Here is an 18,959-nt window from a genome sequence, read left to right as displayed (position 1 = left end):
TGGAAACAGGGCAGTCAGTTATCCCGGAAACAGGGTGATCAGTTACCCTGGAAACTGGGCAGTCAGGTACCCTGGAAACTGGGCAATCGGTTACCCCGGAAACAGGGCAGTCAGTCACCCTGGAAACAGGTTAGTCATTTACCCTGGAAACAGGGTGCTCAGTTACCCCGGAAACAGGGCAGTCAGTTCCCCTGGAAACAGGGCAGTCATTTACCCTGGAAACAGGGCAGTCAGTTATCCCGGAAAGAGGGCAGTCATTTCCCCCGGAAACAGGGCAGTCAGTTCCCCTGGAAACAGGGCAGTCAGTTACCCTGGAAACAGGGCAGTCAGATATCCCGGAAACAGGGTAGTCAGTTATCCCGGAAACAGGGTGATCATTTACCCTGGAAACTGGGCAGTCAGTTACCCTGGAAACAGGGCGGTCAGTTACCCTGGAAACATGGCAGTCAGTTATCCTGGAAACAGGGCAGACAGTTATCCTGGAAGTAGGGCGGTCAGTTACCCCGGACATCGGGCGGTCAGTTGTCCTGGAAACAGGGCAGTCAGTTGTCCTTGAAACAGGGCGGTCAGTTGCACTGGAAAGTGGGCAGTCAGTTACCCTGGAAACAGGGCAGTCAGTTATCCTGGAAACAGGGCAGACAGTTATCCTGGAAATAGGGCGGTCAGTTACCCCGGACATCGGGCGGTCAGTTGTCCTGGAAACAGGGCAGTCAGTTGCCCCGGAAACAGTGAGATCAGTTACCCCGGAAACAGAGCGGTCAGTTGCCCTGGAAACAGGGCAATCAGTTACCCCGGAGACAGGGCAGTCAGTTACCCTGGAAACTGGGCAGTCAGGTACCCCGGAAACAGGGCAGTCAGTTCCCCTGGAAACAGGGCAGTCAGTTACCCTGGAAACTGGGCAGTCAGTTATCCCGGAAACAGGGCAGTCAGTTATCCCAGAAAGAGGGCAGTCAGTTACCCCGGAAACAGGGCAGTCAGTTCCCCTGGAAACAGGGCAGTCAGTTACCCTGGAAACAGGGCGGTCAGTTATCCCGGAAACAGGGTAGTCAGTTATCCCGGAAACAGGGTGATCCTTTACCCTGGAAACTGGGCAGTCAGTTACCCTGGAAACAGGGCAGTCAGTTATCCTGGAAACATGGCAGTCAGTTATCCTGGAAACAGGGCAGACAGTTATCCTGGAAGTAGGGCGGTCAGTTACCCCGGACATAGGGCGGTCAGTTGTCCTTGAAACAGGGCGGTCAGTTGCACTGGAAAGTGGGCAGTCAGTTACCCTGGAAACAGGGCAGTCAGTTACCCTAGAAATAGGGCAGTCAGTTATCCCGGAGACAGGGCTGTCAGTTACCCCGGAGACAGGGCAGTCAGTTACCCTGGAAACTGGGCTGTCAGTTACCCTGGAAACAGGGGAGTCAGTTATCCCGGAAACAGGGTGATCAGTTACCCTGGAAACAGGGCAGTCAGTTGTGCCGGAAAAAGGGCAGTCAGTTACCCTGGAAATAAGGCAGTCAGTTATCCCGGAAACAGGGCAGTCAGTTACCCTGGAAACAGGGTGATCAGTTACCCTGGAAACTGGGCATTCAGTTACCCTGGAAATAGGGCAGTCAGTTATCCCGGAAACAGGGCAGTCAGTTACCATGGAAACAGGGTGATCAGTTACCCTGGAAACTGGGCAGTCAGTTGCCCTGGAAACAGGGCAGTCATTTACCCCCGAGACAGGGCAGTCAGTTACCCTGGAAAGTGGGCAGTCAGTTACCCTGGAAACAGGGCAGTCAGTTATCCCGGAAACAGGGTGATCAGTTACCCTGGAAACAGGGCAATCAGTTACCCCGGAGACAGGGCAGTCAGTTACCCTGGAAACTGGGCAGTCAGGTACCCTGGAAACTGGGCAATTGGTTACCCCGGAAACAGGGCAGTCAGTCACCCTGGAAACAGGTTAGTCATTTACCCTGGAAACAGGGTGCTCAGTTACCCCGGAAACAGGGCAGTCAGTTCCCCTGGAAACAGGGCAGTCATTTACCCTGTAAACAGGGCAGTCAGTTATCCCGGAAACAGGGCAGTCAGTTATCCCGGAAAGAGGGCAGTCATTTCCCCCGGAAACAGGGCAGTCAGTTCCCCTGGAAACAGGGCAGTCAGTTACCCTGGAAACAGGGCAGTCAGATATCCCGGAAACAGGGTAGTCAGTTATCCCGGAAACAGGGTGATCATTTACCCTGGAAACTGGGCAGTCAGTTACCCTGGAAACAGGGCGGTCAGTTACCCTGGAAACATGGCAGTCAGTTATCCTGGAAACAGGGCAGACAGTTATCCTGGAAGTAGGGCGGTCAGTTACCCCGGACATCGGGCGGTCAGTTGTCCTGGAAACAGGGCAGTCAGTTGTCCTTGAAACAGGGCGGTCAGTTGCACTGGAAAGTGGGCAGTCAGTTACCCTGGAAACAGGGCAGTCAGTTATCCTGGAAACAGGGCAGACAGTTATCCTGGAAATAGGGCGGTCAGTTACCCCGGACATCGGGCGGTCAGTTGTCCTGGAAACAGGGCAGTCAGTTGCCCCGGAAACAGTGAGATCAGTTACCCCGGAAACAGAGCGGTCAGTTGCCCTGGAAACAGGGCAATCAGTTACCCCGGAGACAGGGCAGTCAGTTACCCTGGAAACTGGGCAGTCAGGTACCCCGGAAACAGGGCAGTCAGTTCCCCTGGAAACAGGGCAGTCAGTTACCCTGGAAACTGGGCAGTCAGTTATCCCGGAAACAGGGCAGTCAGTTATCCCAGAAAGAGGGCAGTCAGTTACCCCGGAAACAGGGCAGTCAGATCCCCTGGAAACAGGGCAGTCAGTTACCCTGGAAACAGGGCGGTCAGTTATCCCGGAAACAGGGTAGTCAGTTATCCCGGAAACAGGGTGATCCTTTACCCTGGAAACTGAGCAGTCAGTTACCCTGGAAACAGGGCGGTCAGTTACCCTGGAAACATGGCAGTCAGTTATCCTGGAAACAGGGCAGACAGTTATCCTGGAAGTAGGGCGGTCAGTTACCCCGGACATAGGGCGGTCAGTTGTCCTTGAAACAGGGCGGTCAGTTGCACTGGAAAGTGGGCAGTCAGTTACCCTGGAAACAGGGCAGTCAGTTATCCTGGAAACAGGGCAGACAGTTATCCTGGAAATAGGGCGGTCAGTTACCCCGGACATAGGGCGGTCAGTTGTCCTGGAAACAGGGCAGTCAGTTACCCCAGAAACAGTGAGATCAGTTACCCCGGAAACAGAGCGGTCAGTTACCCTGGAAACAGGGCAGTCAGTTTCTCTGGAAACAGGGCAGTCAGTTAACCTGGAAACAGTGCGGTCGGTTATCCAGTAAACAGGGCAGTCAGTTATCCTGGAAACAGGGCGGTCAGTTATCCTGGAAACAGGGCGGTCAGTTACCCCGGAAACTGGGAGATCAGTTACCCCGCAAACAGGGCAGTCAGTTACCCTGGAAACAGGGCAGTCAGTTATCCTGGAAACAGGGTGGTCAGTTACCCTGGAAACAGGATGGTCAGTTACCCCGGAAACATGGTGATCAGCCATCCAGGAAACTGGGCGGTCAGTTACCCCGGAAACAGGGCAGTCAGTTACCCCAGAAACAGGGCGGTCAGTAATCCTGGAAACAGATTAGTCAGTTACCCCGGAAACAGAGTGATCAGTTAGCCTGGAAACAGGGCAGTCAGTTAGCATGGAAACAGGGCAGTCAGTTACCCCGGAAACAGGGCAGTCAGTTACCCTGGAAACAGGGCAGTCAGTTACCCCAGAAACAGTGCCGTCAGTTATCCCGGAGACAGGGTGATCAGTTACCCTGGAAACAGGGCAGTCAGTTACCCAGGAAACAGGGCAGTCAGATACCCTGGAAACAGGGCAGTCAGTTATCCCGGAAACAGGGCAGTCAGTTATCCCGGAAACAGGGTGATCTGTTACCCTGGAAAGTGGACAGTCAGTTACCCTGGAAACAGGGCAGTCAGTTACCCTGGAAACAGGGCAGTCAGTTATCCTGGAAACAGGGCAGTCAGTTATCCTGGAAACAGGGCGGTCAGTTACCCCGGAAATAGGGCGGTCAGTTATCCTGGAAACAGGGCGGTCAGTTACCCTGGAAACAGGGTGATCACTTACCCCGGAAAAAGGGCGGTCATTTAACCTGGAAACAGGGCAGTCAGTCACCCTGGAAACAGGGCAGTCAGTTAACCTGGAAACAGGGCAGTCAGTTATCCTGGACACAGGGTGATCAGTTACCCTGGAAACTGGACAGTCAGTTACCCTGGAAACAGGGCGGTCAGTTACCCCGGAAATAGGGCGGTCAGTTATCCTGGAAACAGTGTGGTCAGTGACCCTGGAAACAGGGTGGTCAGTTACCCCGGAAACAGTGTGATCAGTTATCCTGGAAACAGGGCGGTCAGTTACCCCGGAATTAGGGTGATCAGTTACCCTGGAAAAAGGGCAGTCAGTTATCCCGGAAACAGGGCAGTCAGTTACCATGGAAACAGGGTGATCAGTTACCCTGGAAACTGGGCATTCAGTTACCCTGGAAATAGGGCAGTCAGTTATCCCGGAAACAGGGCAGTCAGTTACCATGGAAACAGGGTGATCAGTTACCCTGGAAACTGGGCAGTCAGTTACCCTGGAAACAGGGCAGTCATTTACCCCCGAGACAGGGCAGTCAGTTACCCTGGAAACTGGGCAGTCAGTTACCCTGGAAACAGGGCAGTCAGTTATCCCGGAAACAGGGTGATCAGTTACCCTGGAAACAGGGCAATCAGTTACCCCGGAGACAGGGCAGTCAGTTACCCTGGAAACTGGGCAGTCAGGTACCCTGGAAACTGGGCAATCAGTTACCCCGGAAACAGGGCTGTCAGTCACCCTGGAAACAGGTTAGTCATTTACCCTGGAAACAGGGTGCTCAGTTACCCCGGAAACAGGGCAGTCAGTTCCCCTGGAAACAGGGCAGTCATTTACCCTGGAAACAGGGCAGTCAGTTATCCCGGAAACAGGGCAGTCAGTTATCCCGGAAAGAGGGCAGTCATTTCCCCCGGAAACAGGGCAGTCAGTTCCCCTGGAAACAGGGCAGTCAGTTACCCTGGAAACAGGGCAGTCAGATATCCCGGAAACAGGGTAGTCAGTTATCCCGGAAACAGGGTGATCATTTACCTTGGAAACTGGGCAGTCAGTTACCCTGGAAACAGGGCGGTCAGTTACCCTGGAAACATGGCAGTCAGTTATCCTGGAAACAGGGCAGACAGTTATCCTGAAAGTAGGGCGGTCAGTTACCCCGGACATCGGGCGGTCAGTTGTCCTGGAAACAGGGCAGTCAGTTGTCCTTGAAACAGGGCGGTCAGTTGCACTGGAAAGTGGGCATTCAGTTACCCTGGAAACAGGGCAGTCAGTTATCCTGGAAACAGGGCAGACAGTTATCCTGGAAATAGGGCGGTCAGTTACCCCGGACATCGGGCGGTCAGTTGTCCTGGAAACAGGGCAGTCAGTTGCCCCGGAAACAGTGAGATCAGTTAACCCGGAAACAGAGCGGTCAGTTGCCCTGGAAACAGGGCAATCAGTTACCCCGGAGACAGGGCAGTCAGTTACCCTGGAAACTGGGCATTCAGGTACCCTGGAAACTGGGCAATCAGTTACCCCGGAAACAGGGCAGTCAGTCGCCCTGGAAGCAGGTTAGTCATTTACCCTGGAAACAGGGCGCTCAGTTACCCCGGAAACAGGGCAGTCAGTTCCCCTGGAAACAGGGCAGTCAGTTACCCTGGAAACTGGGCAGTCAGTTATCCCGGAAACAGGGCAGTCAGTTATCCCAGAAAGAGGGCAGTCAGTTACCCCGGAAACAGGGCAGTCAGTTCCCCTGGAAACAGAGCAGTCAGTTACCCTGGAAACAGGGCGGTCAGTTATCCCGGAAACAGGGCAGTCAGTTATCCCGGAAACAGGGTGATCCTTTACCCTGGAAACATGGCAGTCAGTTATCCTGGAAACAGGGCAGACAGTTATCCTGGAAGTAGGGCGGTCAGTTACCCCGGACATAGGGCGGTCAGTTGTCCTTGAAACAGGGCGGTCAGTTGCACTGGAAAGTGGGCAGTCAGTTACCCTGGAAACAGGGCAGTCAGTTATCCTGGAAACAGGGCAGACAGTTATCCTGGAAATAGGGCGGTCAGTTACCCTGGACATAGGGCGGTCAGTTGTCCTGGAAACAGGGCAGTCAGTTACCCCGGAAACAGTGAGATCAGTTACCCCGGAAACAGAGCGGTCAGTTACCCTGGAAACAGGGCAGTCAGTTTCCCTGGAAACAGGGCAGTCAGTTAACCTGGAAACAGTGCGGTCAGTTATCCAGTAAACAGGGCAGTCAGTAATCCTGGAAACAGGGCAGGCAGTTATCCTGGAAACAGGGCGGTCAGTTACCCCGGAAACTGGGAGATCAGTTACCCCGCAAACAGGGCAGTCAGTTACCCTGGAAACAGGGCAGTCAGTTATCCTGGAAACAGGGTGGTCAGTTACCCTGGAAACAGGATGGTCAGTTACCGCGGAAACATGGTGATCAGCCATCCAGGAAACCGGGCGGTCAGTTACCCCGGAAACAGGGCAGTCAGTTACCCCAGAAACAGGGCGGTCAGTAATCCTGGAAACAGATTAGTCAGTTACCCCGGAAACAGAGTGATCAGTTAGCCTGGAAATAGGGCAGTCAGTTAGCATGGAAACAGGGCAGTCAGTTACCCCGGAAACAGGGCAGTCAGTTACTCTGGAAACAGGGCAGTCAGTTACCCAGGAAACAGGGCAGTCAGATACCCTGGAAACAGGGCAGTCAGTTATCCCGGAAACAGGGCAGTCAGTTATCCCGGAAACAGGGTGATCTGTTACCCTGGAAACTGGGCAGTCAGTTACCCTGGAAACAGGGCAGTCAGATACCCTGGAAACAGGGCAGTCAGTTATCCCGGAAACAGGGTGATCAGTTATCCTGGAAATAGGGCAGTCAGTTAGCATGGAAACAGGGCAGTCAGTTATCCCGAAGACAGGGTGATCAGTTACCCTGGAAACAGGGCAGTCAGTTACCCAGGAAACAGGGCAGTCAGATACCCTGGAAACAGGGCAGTCAGTTATCCCGGAAACAGGGCAGTCAGTTATCCCGGAAACAGGGTGATCTGTTACCCTGGAAACTGGGCAGTCAGTTACCCTGGAAACAGGGCAGTCAGATACCCTGGAAACAGGGCAGTCAGTTATCCCGGAAACAGGGTGATCAGTTATCCTGGAAACAGGGCGGTCAGTTACCCTGGAAACTGGGCAGTCAGTTACCCTGGAAACAGGGCGTTCAGTTACCCTGGAAACAGGGCAGTCAGTTATCCTGGAAACAGGGTGATCAGTTACCCTGGAAAGTGGACAGTCAGTTACCCTGGAAACAGGGCAGTCAGTTACCCTGGAAACAGGGCAGTCAGTTATCCTGGAAACAGGGCAGTCAGTTATCCTGGAAACAGAGCGGTCAGTTACCCCGGAAATAGGGCGGTCAGTTATCCTGGAAACAGGGCAGTCAGTTACCCTGGAAACAGGGTGATCACTTACCCTGGAAAAAGGGCGGTCATTTAACCTGGAAACAGGGCAGTCAGTCACCCTGGAAACAGGGCAGTCAGTTAACCTGGAAACAGGGCAGTCAGTTATCCTGGACACAGGGTGATCAGTTACCCTGGAAACTGGACAGTCAGTTACCCTGGAAACAGGGCGGTCAGTTACCCCGGAAATAGGGTGATCAGTTATCCTGGAAACAGGGTGGTCAGTGACCCTGGAAACAGGGTGGTCAGTTACCCCGGAAACAGTGTGATCAGTTATCCTGGAAACAGGGCGGTCAGTTACCCCGGAAATAGGGTGATCAGTTACCCTGGAAAAAGGGCAGTCAGTTAGCCTGGAAACAGGGCAGTCAGTTACCCCGGAAACAGGGCAGTCAGTTACCCTGGAAACAGGGCAGTCAGTTATCCCGGAAACAGGGCAGTCTGTTATCCCGGAAACAGGGTGATCAGTTACCCTGGAAACAGGGCAGTCAGTTACCCCGGAAACAGGGCAGTCAGTCACCCTGGAAACAGGGCAGTCAGTTATCCCGGAAACAGGGCAGTCAGTTATCCCGGAAACAGTGTGATCAGTTACCCTGGAAACTGGGCAGTCAGTTACCCTGTAAACAGGGCACTCAGTTACCCCGGAAACAGGGCAGTCAGTTACCCTGGAAACTGGGCAGTCAGTTACCCTGGAAACAGGGCAGTCAGTTAGCATGGAAACAGGGTGATCAGTTACCCTGGAAACAGGGCAGTCAGTTATCCCGGAAACAGGTTAGTCAGTTATCCCGGAAAATGGGTGATCAGTTACACTGGAAACCGGGCAGTCAGTTACCCTGGAAACAGGGCAGTCAGTTACCCGGAAGCAGGGCAGTCAGTTACCCTGGAAACAGGGCAGTCAGTTACCCCGGAAACTGGTTAGTCAGTTACCCCGGAAACAGGGTGATCAGTTACCCCGGAAACAGGGGAGTCAGTTATCCCGGAAACAGGGTGATCAGTTACCCTGGAAACAGGGGAGTCAGTTATCCCGGAAACAGGGCAGTCAGTTATCCCGGAAAAAGGGTGATCAGTTACCCTGGAAACAGGGCAGTCAGTTAGCATGGAAACAGGGCAGTCAGTTACCCTGGAAACAGGGCAGTCAGTTACCCTGTAAACAGGGCAGTCAGTTATCCAAGAAACAGGGCAGTCTGTTCTCCCGGAGACAGGGTGATCAGTTACCCTGGAAACAGGGCAGTCAGTTATCCCGGAAACAGGGCAGTCAGTTCTCCCGGAAACAGGGTGATCTGTTCCCCTGGAAACTGGGCAGTCAGTTACCCTGGAAACTGGGCAGTCAGTTACCCTGGAAACAGGGCAGTCAGTTATCCCGGAAAAAGGGTGATCAGTTACCCTGGAAACAGTGCAGTCAGTTACCCTGGAAACAGGGCAGTCAGTTATCCAAGAAACAGGGCAGTCAGTTATCCCGGAGACAGGGTGATCAGTTACCCTGGAAACAGGGCAGTCAGTTATCCCGGAAACAGGGCAGTCAGTTCTCCCGGAAACAGGGTGATCTGTTCCCCTGGAAACTGGGCAGTCAGTTACCCCGGAAACAGGGCAGTCAGTTACCCTGGAAACAGGGCAGTCAGTTATCCAAGAAACAGGGCAGTCAGTTATCCCGGAGACAGGGTGATCAGTTACCCTGGAAACAGGGCAGTCAGTTATCCCGGAAACAGGGCAGTCAGTTCTCCCGGAAACAGGGTGATCTGTTCCCCTGGAAACTGGGCAGTCAGTTACCCTGGAAACTGGGCAGTCAGTTACCCTGGAAACAGGGCAGTCAGTTATCCCGGAAACAGGGTGATCAGTTATCCTGGAAACAGGGCAGTCAGTTACCCTGGAAACAGTGCAGTCAGTTATCCTGGAAACAGGGTGTTCAGTTACCCTGGAAACTGGGCAGTCAGTTACCCTGGAAACAGGGCGTTCAGTTACCCTGGAAACAGGGCAGTCAGTTATCCTGGAAACAGGGTGATCAGTTACCCTAGAAACTGGACAGTCAGTTACCCTGGAAACAGGGCAGTCAGTTACCCTGGAAACAGGGCAGTCAGTTATCCTGGAAACAGGGCGGTCAGTTACCCCGGAAATAGGGCGGTCAGTTATCCTGGAAACAGGGCAGTCAGTTGTCCAAGAAACAGGGCAGTCAGTTATCCCGGAGACAGGGTGATCAGTTACCCTGGAAACAGGGCAGTCAGTTATCCCGGAAACAGGGCATTCAGTTCTCCCGGAAACAGGGTGATCTGTTCCCCTGGAAACTGGGCAGTCAGTTACCCTGGAAACTGGGCAGTCAGTTACCCTGGAAACAGGGCAGTCAGTTATCCCGGAAACAGGGTGATCAGTTATCCTGGAAACAGGGCAGTCAGTTACCCTGGAAACAGTGCAGTCAGTTATCCTGGAAACAGGGTGTTCAGTTACCCTGGAAACTGGGCAGTCAGTTACCCTGGAAACAGGGCGTTCAGTTACCCTGGAAACAGGGCAGTCAGTTATCCTGGAAACAGGGTGATCAGTTACCCTGGAAACTGGACAGTCAGTTACCCTGGAAACAGGGCAGTCAGTTACCCTGGAAACAGGGCAGTCAGTTATCCTGGAAACAGGGCGGTCAGTTACCCCGGAAATAGGGCGGTCAGTTATCCTGGAAACAGGGCGGTCAGTTACCCCGGAAACAGCGAGATCACTTACCCCGGAAAAAGGGCGGTCATTTACCCTGGAAACAGGGCAGTCAGTTACCCTGGAAACAGGGCAGTCATTTAACCTGGAAACAGGGCAGTCAGTTATCCTGGACACAGGGTGATCAGTTACCCTGGAAACTGGGCAGTCAGTTACCCTGGAAACAGGGCGGTCAGTTACCCCGGAAATAGGGCGGTCAGTTATCCTGGAAACAGGGCGGTCTGTTACCCCGAAAACAGGGCAGTCAGTTACCCCGGAAATAGGGTGATCAGTTACCCTGGAAAAAGGGCAGTCAGTTAGCCTGGAAACAGGGCAGTCAGTTACCCCCGAAACAGGGCAGTCAGTTACCCTGGAAACAGGGCAGTCAGTTATCCCGGAAACAGGGCAGTCAGTTATCCCGGAAACAGGGTGATCAGTGACCCTGGAAACAGGGCAGTCAGTTACCCTGGAAACAGGGCAGTCAGTTACCGTGGAAACAGGGCAGTCAGTTATCCCGGAAACAGGGCAGTCAGTTATCCCGGAACAGTGTGATCAGTTACCCTGGAAACTGGGCAGTCAGTTACCCTGTAAACAGGGCACTCAGTTACCCCGGAAACAGGGCAGTCAGTTACCCTGGAAACTGGGCAGTCAGTTACCCTGGAAACAGGGCAGTCAGTTATCCCGGAAACAGGGTGATCAGTTACCCTGGAAACAGGGCACTCAGTTATCCCGGAAACAGGGCAGTCAGTTATCCCGGAAAAAGGGTGATCAGTTACCCTGGAAACTGGGCAGTCAGTTACCCTGGAAACATGGCAGTCAGTTACCCGGAAGCAGGGCAGTCAGTTACCCTGGAAACAGGGCAGTCAGTTACCCCGGAAACTGGTTAGTCAGTTACCCCGGAAACAAGGTGATCAGTTGCCCCGGAAACAGGGCAGTCAGTTCCCCTTGAAACAGGGCAGTCAGTTACCCTGGAAACAGGGAAGTCAGTTAACCTGGAAACAGGGCAGTCAGTTATCCTGGAAACAGGGCGGTCAGTTATCCTGGAAACAGGGTGGTCAGTTACCCCGGAAATAGGGAGGTCAGTTATCCCGGAAACAGGGCAGTCAGTTATCCCAGAAAGAGGGCAGTCAGTTACCCCGGAAACAGGGCAGTCAGTTCCCCTGGAAACAGGGCAGTCAGTTACCCTGGAAACAGGGCGGTCAGTTATCCCGGAAACAGGGTAGTCAGTTATCCCGGAAACATGGTGATCCTTTGCCCTGGAAACTGAGCAGTCAGTTACCCTGGAAACAGGGCGGTCAGTTACCCTGGAAACATGGCAGTCAGTTATCCTGGAAACAGGGCAGACAGTTATCCTGGAAGTAGGGCGGTCAGTTACCCCGGACATAGGGCGGTCAGTTGTCTTTGAAACAGGGCGGTCAGTTGCACTGGAAAGTGGGCAGTCAGTTACCCTGGAAACAGGGCAGTCAGTTATCCTGGAAACAGGGCAGACAGTTATCCTGGAAATAGGGCGGTCAGTTACCCCGGACATAGGGCGGTCAGTTGTCCTGGAAACAGGGCGGTCAGTTACCCCGGAAACAGTGAGATCAGTTACCCCGGAAACAGAGCGGTCAGTTACCCTGGAAACAGGGCAGTCAGTTTCCCTGGAAACAGGGCAGTCAGTTAACCTGGAAACAGTGCGGTCAGTTATCCAGTAAACAGGGCAGTCAGTTATCCTGGAAACAGGGCAGGCAGTTATCCTGGAAACAGGGCGGTCAGTTACCCCGGAAACTGGGAGATCAGTTACCCCGCAAACAGGGCAGTCAGTTACCCTGGAAACAGGGCAGTCAGTTATCCTGGAAACAGGGTGGTCAGTTACCCTGGAAACAGGATGGTCAGTTACCCCGGAAACATGGTGATCAGCCATCCAGGAAACCGGGCGGTCAGTTACCCCGGAAACAGGGCAGTCAGTTACCCCAGAAACAGGGCGGTCAGTAATCCTGGAAACAGATTAGTCAGTTACCCTGGAAACAGAGTGATCAGTTAGCCTGGAAACAGGGCAGTCAGTTAGCATGGAAACAGGGCAGTCAGTTACCCCGGAAACAGGGCAGTCAGTTACCCTGGAAACAGGGCAGTCAGTTACCCCAGAAACAGTGCAGTCAGTTATCCCGGAGACAGGGTGATCAGTTACCCTGGAAACAGGGCAGTCAGTTACCAAGGAAACAGGGCAGTCAGATACCCTGGAAACAGGGCAGTCAGTTATCCCGGAAACAGGGCAGTCAGTTATCCCGGAAACAGGGTGATCTGTTACCCTGGAAACTGGGCAGTCAGTTACCCTGGAAACTGGGCAGTCAGATACCCTGGAAACAGGGCAGTCAGTTATCCCGGAAACAGGGTGATCAGTTATCCTGGAAACAGGGCGGTCAGTTACACTGGAAACAGTGCAGTCAGTTATCCTGGAAACAGGGTGTTCAGTTACCCTGGAAACTGGGCAGTCAGTTACCCTGGAAACAGGGCGTTCAGTTACCCTGGAAACAGGGCAGTCAGTTATCCTGGAAACAGGGTGATCAGTTACCCTGGAAAGTGGACAGTCAGTTACCCTGGATACAGGGCAGTCAGTTACCCTGGAAACAGGGCAGTCAGTTATCCTGGAAACAGGGCAGTCAGTTATCCTGGAAACAGGGCGGTCAGTTACCCCGGAAATAGGGCGGTCAGTTATCCTGGAAACAGGGGGGTCAGTTACCCTGTAAACAGGGTGATCACTTACCCCGGAAAAAGGGCGGTCATTTAACCTGGAAACAGGGCAGTCAGTCACCCTGGAAACAGGGCAGTCAGTTAACCTGGAAACAGGGCAGTCAGTTATCCTGGACACAGGGTGATCAGTTACCCTGGAAACTGGACAGTCAGTTACCATGGAAACAGGGCGGTCAGTTACCCCGGAAATAGGGCGGTCAGTTATCCTGGAAACAGGGTGGTCAGTGACCCTGGAAACAGGGTGGTCAGTTACCCCGGAAACAGTGTGATCAGTTATCCTGGAAACAGGGCGGTCAGTTACCCCGGAAATAGGGTGATCAGTTACCCTGGAAAAAGGGCAGTCAGTTAGCCTGGAAACAGGGCAGTCAGTTACCCCGGAAACAGGGCAGTCAGTTACCCTGGAAACAGGGCAGTCAGTTATCCCGGAAACAGGGCAGTCTGTTATCCCGGAAACAGGGTGATCAGTTACCCTGGAAACAGGGCAGTCAGTTACCCCGGAAACAGGGCAGTCAGTTACCCTGGAAACAGGGCAGTCAGTTATCCCGGAAACAGGGCAGTCAGTTATCCCGGAAACAGTGTGATCAGTTACCCTGGAAACTGGGCAGTCAGTTACCCTGTAAACAGGGCACTCAGTTACCCCGGAAACAGGGCAGTCAGTTACCCTGGAAACTGGGCAGTCAGTTCCCCTGGAAACAGGGCAGTCAGTTATCCCGGAAACAGGTTAGTCAGTTATCCCGGAAAATGGGTGATCAGTTACCCTGGAAACTGGGCTGTCAGTTACCCTGGAAACAGGGCAGTCAGTTACCCGGAAGCAGGGCAGTCAGTTACCCTGGATACAGGGCAGTCAGTTACCCCGGAAACTGGTTAGTCAGTTACCCCGGAAACAGGGTGATCAGTTACCCTGGAAACAGCGCAGTCAGTTACCCCAGAAACAGGGCAGTCAGTTACCCTGGAAACAGGGCAGTCAGTTATCCCGGAAACAGGGCAGTCAGTTATCCGGGAAACAGGGTGATCAGTTCCCCGGAAACAGGGCAGTCAGTTATCCCGGAAACAGGGTGATCAGTTACCCTGGAAACTGGACAGTCAGTTACCCTGGAAACAGGGCAGTCAGTTATCCAAGAAACAGGGCAGTCAGTTATCCCGGAGACAGGGTGATCAGTTACCCTGGAAACAGGGCAGTCAGTTATCCCGGAAACAGGGCAGTCAGTTCTCCCGGAAACAGGGTGATCTGTTCCCCTGGAAACTGGGCAGTCAGTTACCCTGGAAACTGGGCAGTCAGTTACCCTGGAAACAGGGCAGTCAGTTATCCCGGAAAAAGGGTGATCAGTTACCCTGGAAACATGGCAGTCAGTTAGCATGGAAACAGGGCAGTCAGTTACCCCGGAAACAGGGCAGTCAGTTACCCTGGAAACAGGGCAGTCAGTTATCCAAGAAACAGGGCAGTCAGTTATCCCGGAGACAGGGTGATTAGTTACCCTGGAAACAGGGCAGTCAGTTATCCCGGAAACAGGGCAGTCAGTTCTCCCGGAAACAGGGTGATCTGTTCCCCTGGAAACTGGGCAGTCAGTTACCCTGGAAAATGGGCAGTCAGTTACCCTGGAAACAGGGCAGTCATTTATCCCGGAAACAGGGTGATCAGTTATCCTGGAAACAGGGCAGTCAGTTACCCTGGAAACAGTGCAGTCAGTTATCCTGGAAACAGGGTGTTCAGTTACCCCGGAAACTGGGCAGTCAGTTACCCTGGAAACAGGGCGTTCAGTTACCCTGGAAACAGGGCAGTCAGTTATCCTGGAAACAGGGTGATCAGTTACCCTGGAAACTGGACAGTCAGTTACCCTGGAAACAGGGCAGTCAGTTACCCTGGAAACAGGGCAGTCAGTTATCCTGGAAACAGGGCAGTCAGTTATCCTAGAAACAGGGCGGTCAGTTACCCTGGAAATAGGGCGGTCAGTTATCCTGGAAACAGGGCAGTCAGTTACCCCGGAAACAGCGAGATCACTTACCCCGGAAAAAGGGCGGTCATTTACCCTGGAAACAGGGCAGTCAGTTACCCTGGAAACAGGGCAGTCATTTAACCTGGAAACAGGGCAGTCAGTTATCCTGGACACAGGGTGATCAGTTACCCTGGAAACTGGGCAGTCAGTTACCCTGGAAACAGGGCGGTCAGTTACCCCGGAAATAGGGCGGTCAGTTATCCTGGAAACAGGGTGGTCAGTGACCCTGGAAACAGGGTGGTCAGTTACCCCGGAAACAGTGTGATCAGTTATCCTGGAAACAGGGCGGTCTGTTACCCCGGAAATAGGGTGATCAGTTACCCTGGAAAAAGGGCAGTCAGTTAGCCTGGAAACAGGGCAGTCAGTTACCCCCGAAACAGGGCAGTCAGTTACCCTGGAAACAGGGCAGTCAGTTATCCCGGAAACAGGGCAGTCAGTTATCCCGGAAACAGGGTGATCAGTGACCCTGGAAACAGGGCAGTCATTTACCCCGGAAACAGGGCAGTCAGTTACCCTGGAAACAGGGCAGTCAGTTATCCCGGAAACAGGGCAGTCAGTTACCCTGGAAACAGGGCGGTCAGTTACCCCGGAAACAGGGCAGTCAGTGACCCTGGAAACTGGGCAGTCAGTTACCCTGGAAACAGGGCAGTCAGTTATCCCGGAAACAGGGTGATCAGTTACCCTGGAAACAGGGCAGTCAGTTATCCCGGAAACAGGTTAGTCAGTTATCCCGGAAAAAGGGTGATCAGTTACCCTGGAAACTGGGCAGTCAGTTACCCTGGAAACAGGGCAGTCAGTTACCCGGAAGCAGGGCAGTCAGTTACCCTGGAAACAGGGCAGTCAGTTACCCCGGAAACTGGTTAGTCAGTTACCCCGGAAACAGGGTGATCAGTTGCCCCGGAAACAGGGCAGTCAGTTCCCCTTGAAACAGGGCAGTCAGTTACCCTGGAAACAGGGAAGTCAGTTAACCTGGAAACAGGGCAGTCAGTTATCCTGGAAACAGGGCGGTCAGTTATCCTGGAAACAGGGCGGTCAGTTACCCCGGAAATAGGGAGGTCAGTTATCCCGGAAACAGGGCAGTCAGTTATCCCGGAAACAGGGTGATCAGTTACCCTGGAAACAGGGCAGTCAGTTACCCCAGAAACAGGGCAGTCAGTTACCCTGGAAACAGGGCAGTCAGTTATCCCGGAAACAGGGCAGTCAGTTATCCGGGAAACAGGGTGATCAGTTACCCCGGAAACAGGGCAGTCAGTTATCCCGGAAACAGGGTGATCAGTTACCCTGGAAACTGGACAGTCAGTTACCCTGGAAACAGGGCGGTCAGTTACCTCGGAAATAGGGCGGTCAGTTGTCCTGGAAACAGGGCAGTCAGTGACCCTGGAAACAGGGTGGTCAGTTACCCCGGAAACAGTGTGAGCAGTTATCCTGGAAACAGGGCGGTCTGTTACCCCGAGAACAGGGCAGTCAGTTACCCCGGAAACAGGGCAGTCAGTTACCCTGGAAACAGGGCAGTCAGTTATCCCGGAAACAGGGCAGTCAGTTATCCCGGAAACAGGGTGATCAGTGACCCTGGAAACAGGGCAGTCAGTTACCCCGGAAACAGGGCAGTCAGTTACCCTGGAAACAGGGCAGTCAGTTATCCCGGAAACAGGGCAGTCAGTTATCCCGGAAACAGTGTGATCAGTCACCCTGGAAACTGGGCAGTCAGTTACCCTGTAAACAGGGCACTCAGTTACCCCGGAAACAGGGCAGTCAGTTACCCTGGAAACTGGGCAGTCAGTTACCCTGGAAAAAGGGCAGTCAGTTATCCCGGAAACAGGGTGATCAGTTACCCTGGAAACAGGGCAGTCAGTTATCCCGGAAACAGGGCAGTCAGTTATCCCGGAAAAAGGGTGATCAGTTACCCTGGAAACTGGGCAGTCAGTTACCCTGGAAACAGGGCAGTCATTTACCCGGAAGCAGGGCAGTCAGTTACCCTGGAAACAGGGCAGTCAGTTACCCCGGAAACTGGTTTGTCAGTTACCCCGGAAACAGGGTGATCAGTTACCCCGGAAACAGGGCAGTCAGTTCCCCTTGAAACAGAGCAGTCAGTTACCCCGAAAACAGGGCAGTCAGTTACCCCGGAAATAGGGTGATCAGTTACCCTGGAAAAAGGGCAGTCAGTTAGCCTGGAAACAGGGCAGTCAGTTACCCCCGAAACAGGGCAGTCAGTTACCCTGGAAACAGGGCAGTCAGTTGTCCCGGAAACAGGGCAGTCAGTTATCCCGGAACAGTGTGATCAGTTACCCTGGAAACTGGGCAGTCAGTTACCCTGTAAACAGGGCACTCAGTTACCCCGGAAACAGGGCAGTCAGTTACCCTGGAAACTGGGCAGTCAGTTACCCTGGAAACAGGGCAGTCAGTTATCCCGGAAACAGGGTGATCAGTTACCCTGGAAACAGGGCAGTCAGTTATCCCGGAAACAGGGCAGTCAGTTGTCCCGGAAAAAGGGTGATCAGTTACCCTGGAAACTGGGCAGTCAGTTACCCTGGAAACAGGGCAGTCAGTTACCCGGAAGCAGGGCAGTCAGTTACCCTGGAAACAGGGCAGTCAGTTACCCCGGAAACTGGTTAGTCAGTTACCCCGGAAACAAGGTGATCAGTTGCCCCGGAAACAGGGCAGTCAGTTCCCCTTGAAACAGGGCAGTCAGTTACCCTGGAAACAGGGAAGTCAGTTAACCTGGAAACAGGGCAGTCAGTTATCCTGGAAACAGGGCGGTCAGTTATCCTGGAAACAGGGCGGTCAGTTACCCCGGAAATAGGGAGGTCAGTTATCCCGGAAACAGGGCAGTCAGTTATCCCAGAAAGAGGGCAGTCAGTTACCCCGGAAACAGGGCAGTCAGTTCCCCTGGAAACAGGGCAGTCAGTTACCCTGGAAACAGGGCGGTCAGTTATCCCGGAAACAGGGTAGTCAGTTATCCCGGAAACATGGTGATCCTTTGCCCTGGAAACTGAGCAGTCAGTTACCCTGGAAACAGGGCGGTCAGTTACCCTGGAAACATGGCAGTCAGTTATCCTGGAAACAGGGCAGACAGTTATCCTGGAAGTAGGGCGGTCAGTTACCCCGGACATAGGGCGGTCAGTTGTCCTTGAAACAGGGCGGTCAGTTGCACTGGAAAGTGGGCAGTCAGTTACCCTGGAAACAGGGCAGTCAGTTATCCTGGAAACAGGGCAGACAGTTATCCTGGAAATAGGGCGGTCAGTTACCCCGGACATAGGGCGGTCAGTTGTCCTGGAAACAGGGCAGTCAGTTACCCCGGAAACAGTGAGATCAGTTACCCCGGAAACAGAGCGGTCAGTTACCCTGGAAACAGGGCAGTCAGTTTCCCTGGAAACAGGGCAGTCAGTTAACCTGGAAACAGTGCGGTCAGTTATCCAGTAAACAGGGCAGTCAGTTATCCTGGAAACAGGGCAGGCAGTTATCCTGGAAACAGGGCGGTCAGTTACCCCGGAAACTGGGAGATCAGTTACCCCGCAAACAGGGCAGTCAGTTATCCTGGAAACAGGGTGGTCAGTTACCCTGGAAACAGGATGGTCAGTTACCCCGGAAACATGGTGATCAGCCATCCAGGAAACCGGGCGGTCAGTTACCCCGGAAACAGGGCAGTCAGTTACCCCAGAAACAGGGCGGTCAGTTAGCCTGGAAACAGGGCAGTCAGTTAGCATGGAAACAGGGCAGTCAGTTACCCCGGAAACAGGGCAGTCAGTTACCCTGGAAACAGGGCAGTCAGTTACCCAGGAAACAGGGCAGTCAGATACCCTGGAAACAGGGCAGTCAGTTATCCCGGAAACAGGGCAGTCAGTTATCCCGGAAACAGGGTGATCTGTTACCCTGGAAACTGGGCAGTCAGTTACCCTGGAAACTGGGCAGTCAGAAACCCTGGAAACAGGGCAGTCAGTTATCCCGGAAACAGGGTGATCAGTTATCCTCGAAACAGGGCGGTCAGTTACCGTGGAAACAGGGCAGTCAGTTATCCTGGAAACA

The sequence above is a fragment of the Heterodontus francisci genome, chromosome 16 (assembly GCF_036365525.1).
Source record: "Heterodontus francisci isolate sHetFra1 chromosome 16, sHetFra1.hap1, whole genome shotgun sequence".
Taxonomy (NCBI): Eukaryota; Metazoa; Chordata; class Chondrichthyes; order Heterodontiformes; family Heterodontidae; genus Heterodontus; species Heterodontus francisci.
The sequence above is the reverse complement of the archived record's forward strand: the minus strand, read 5'-3'. Positions refer to the sequence as shown.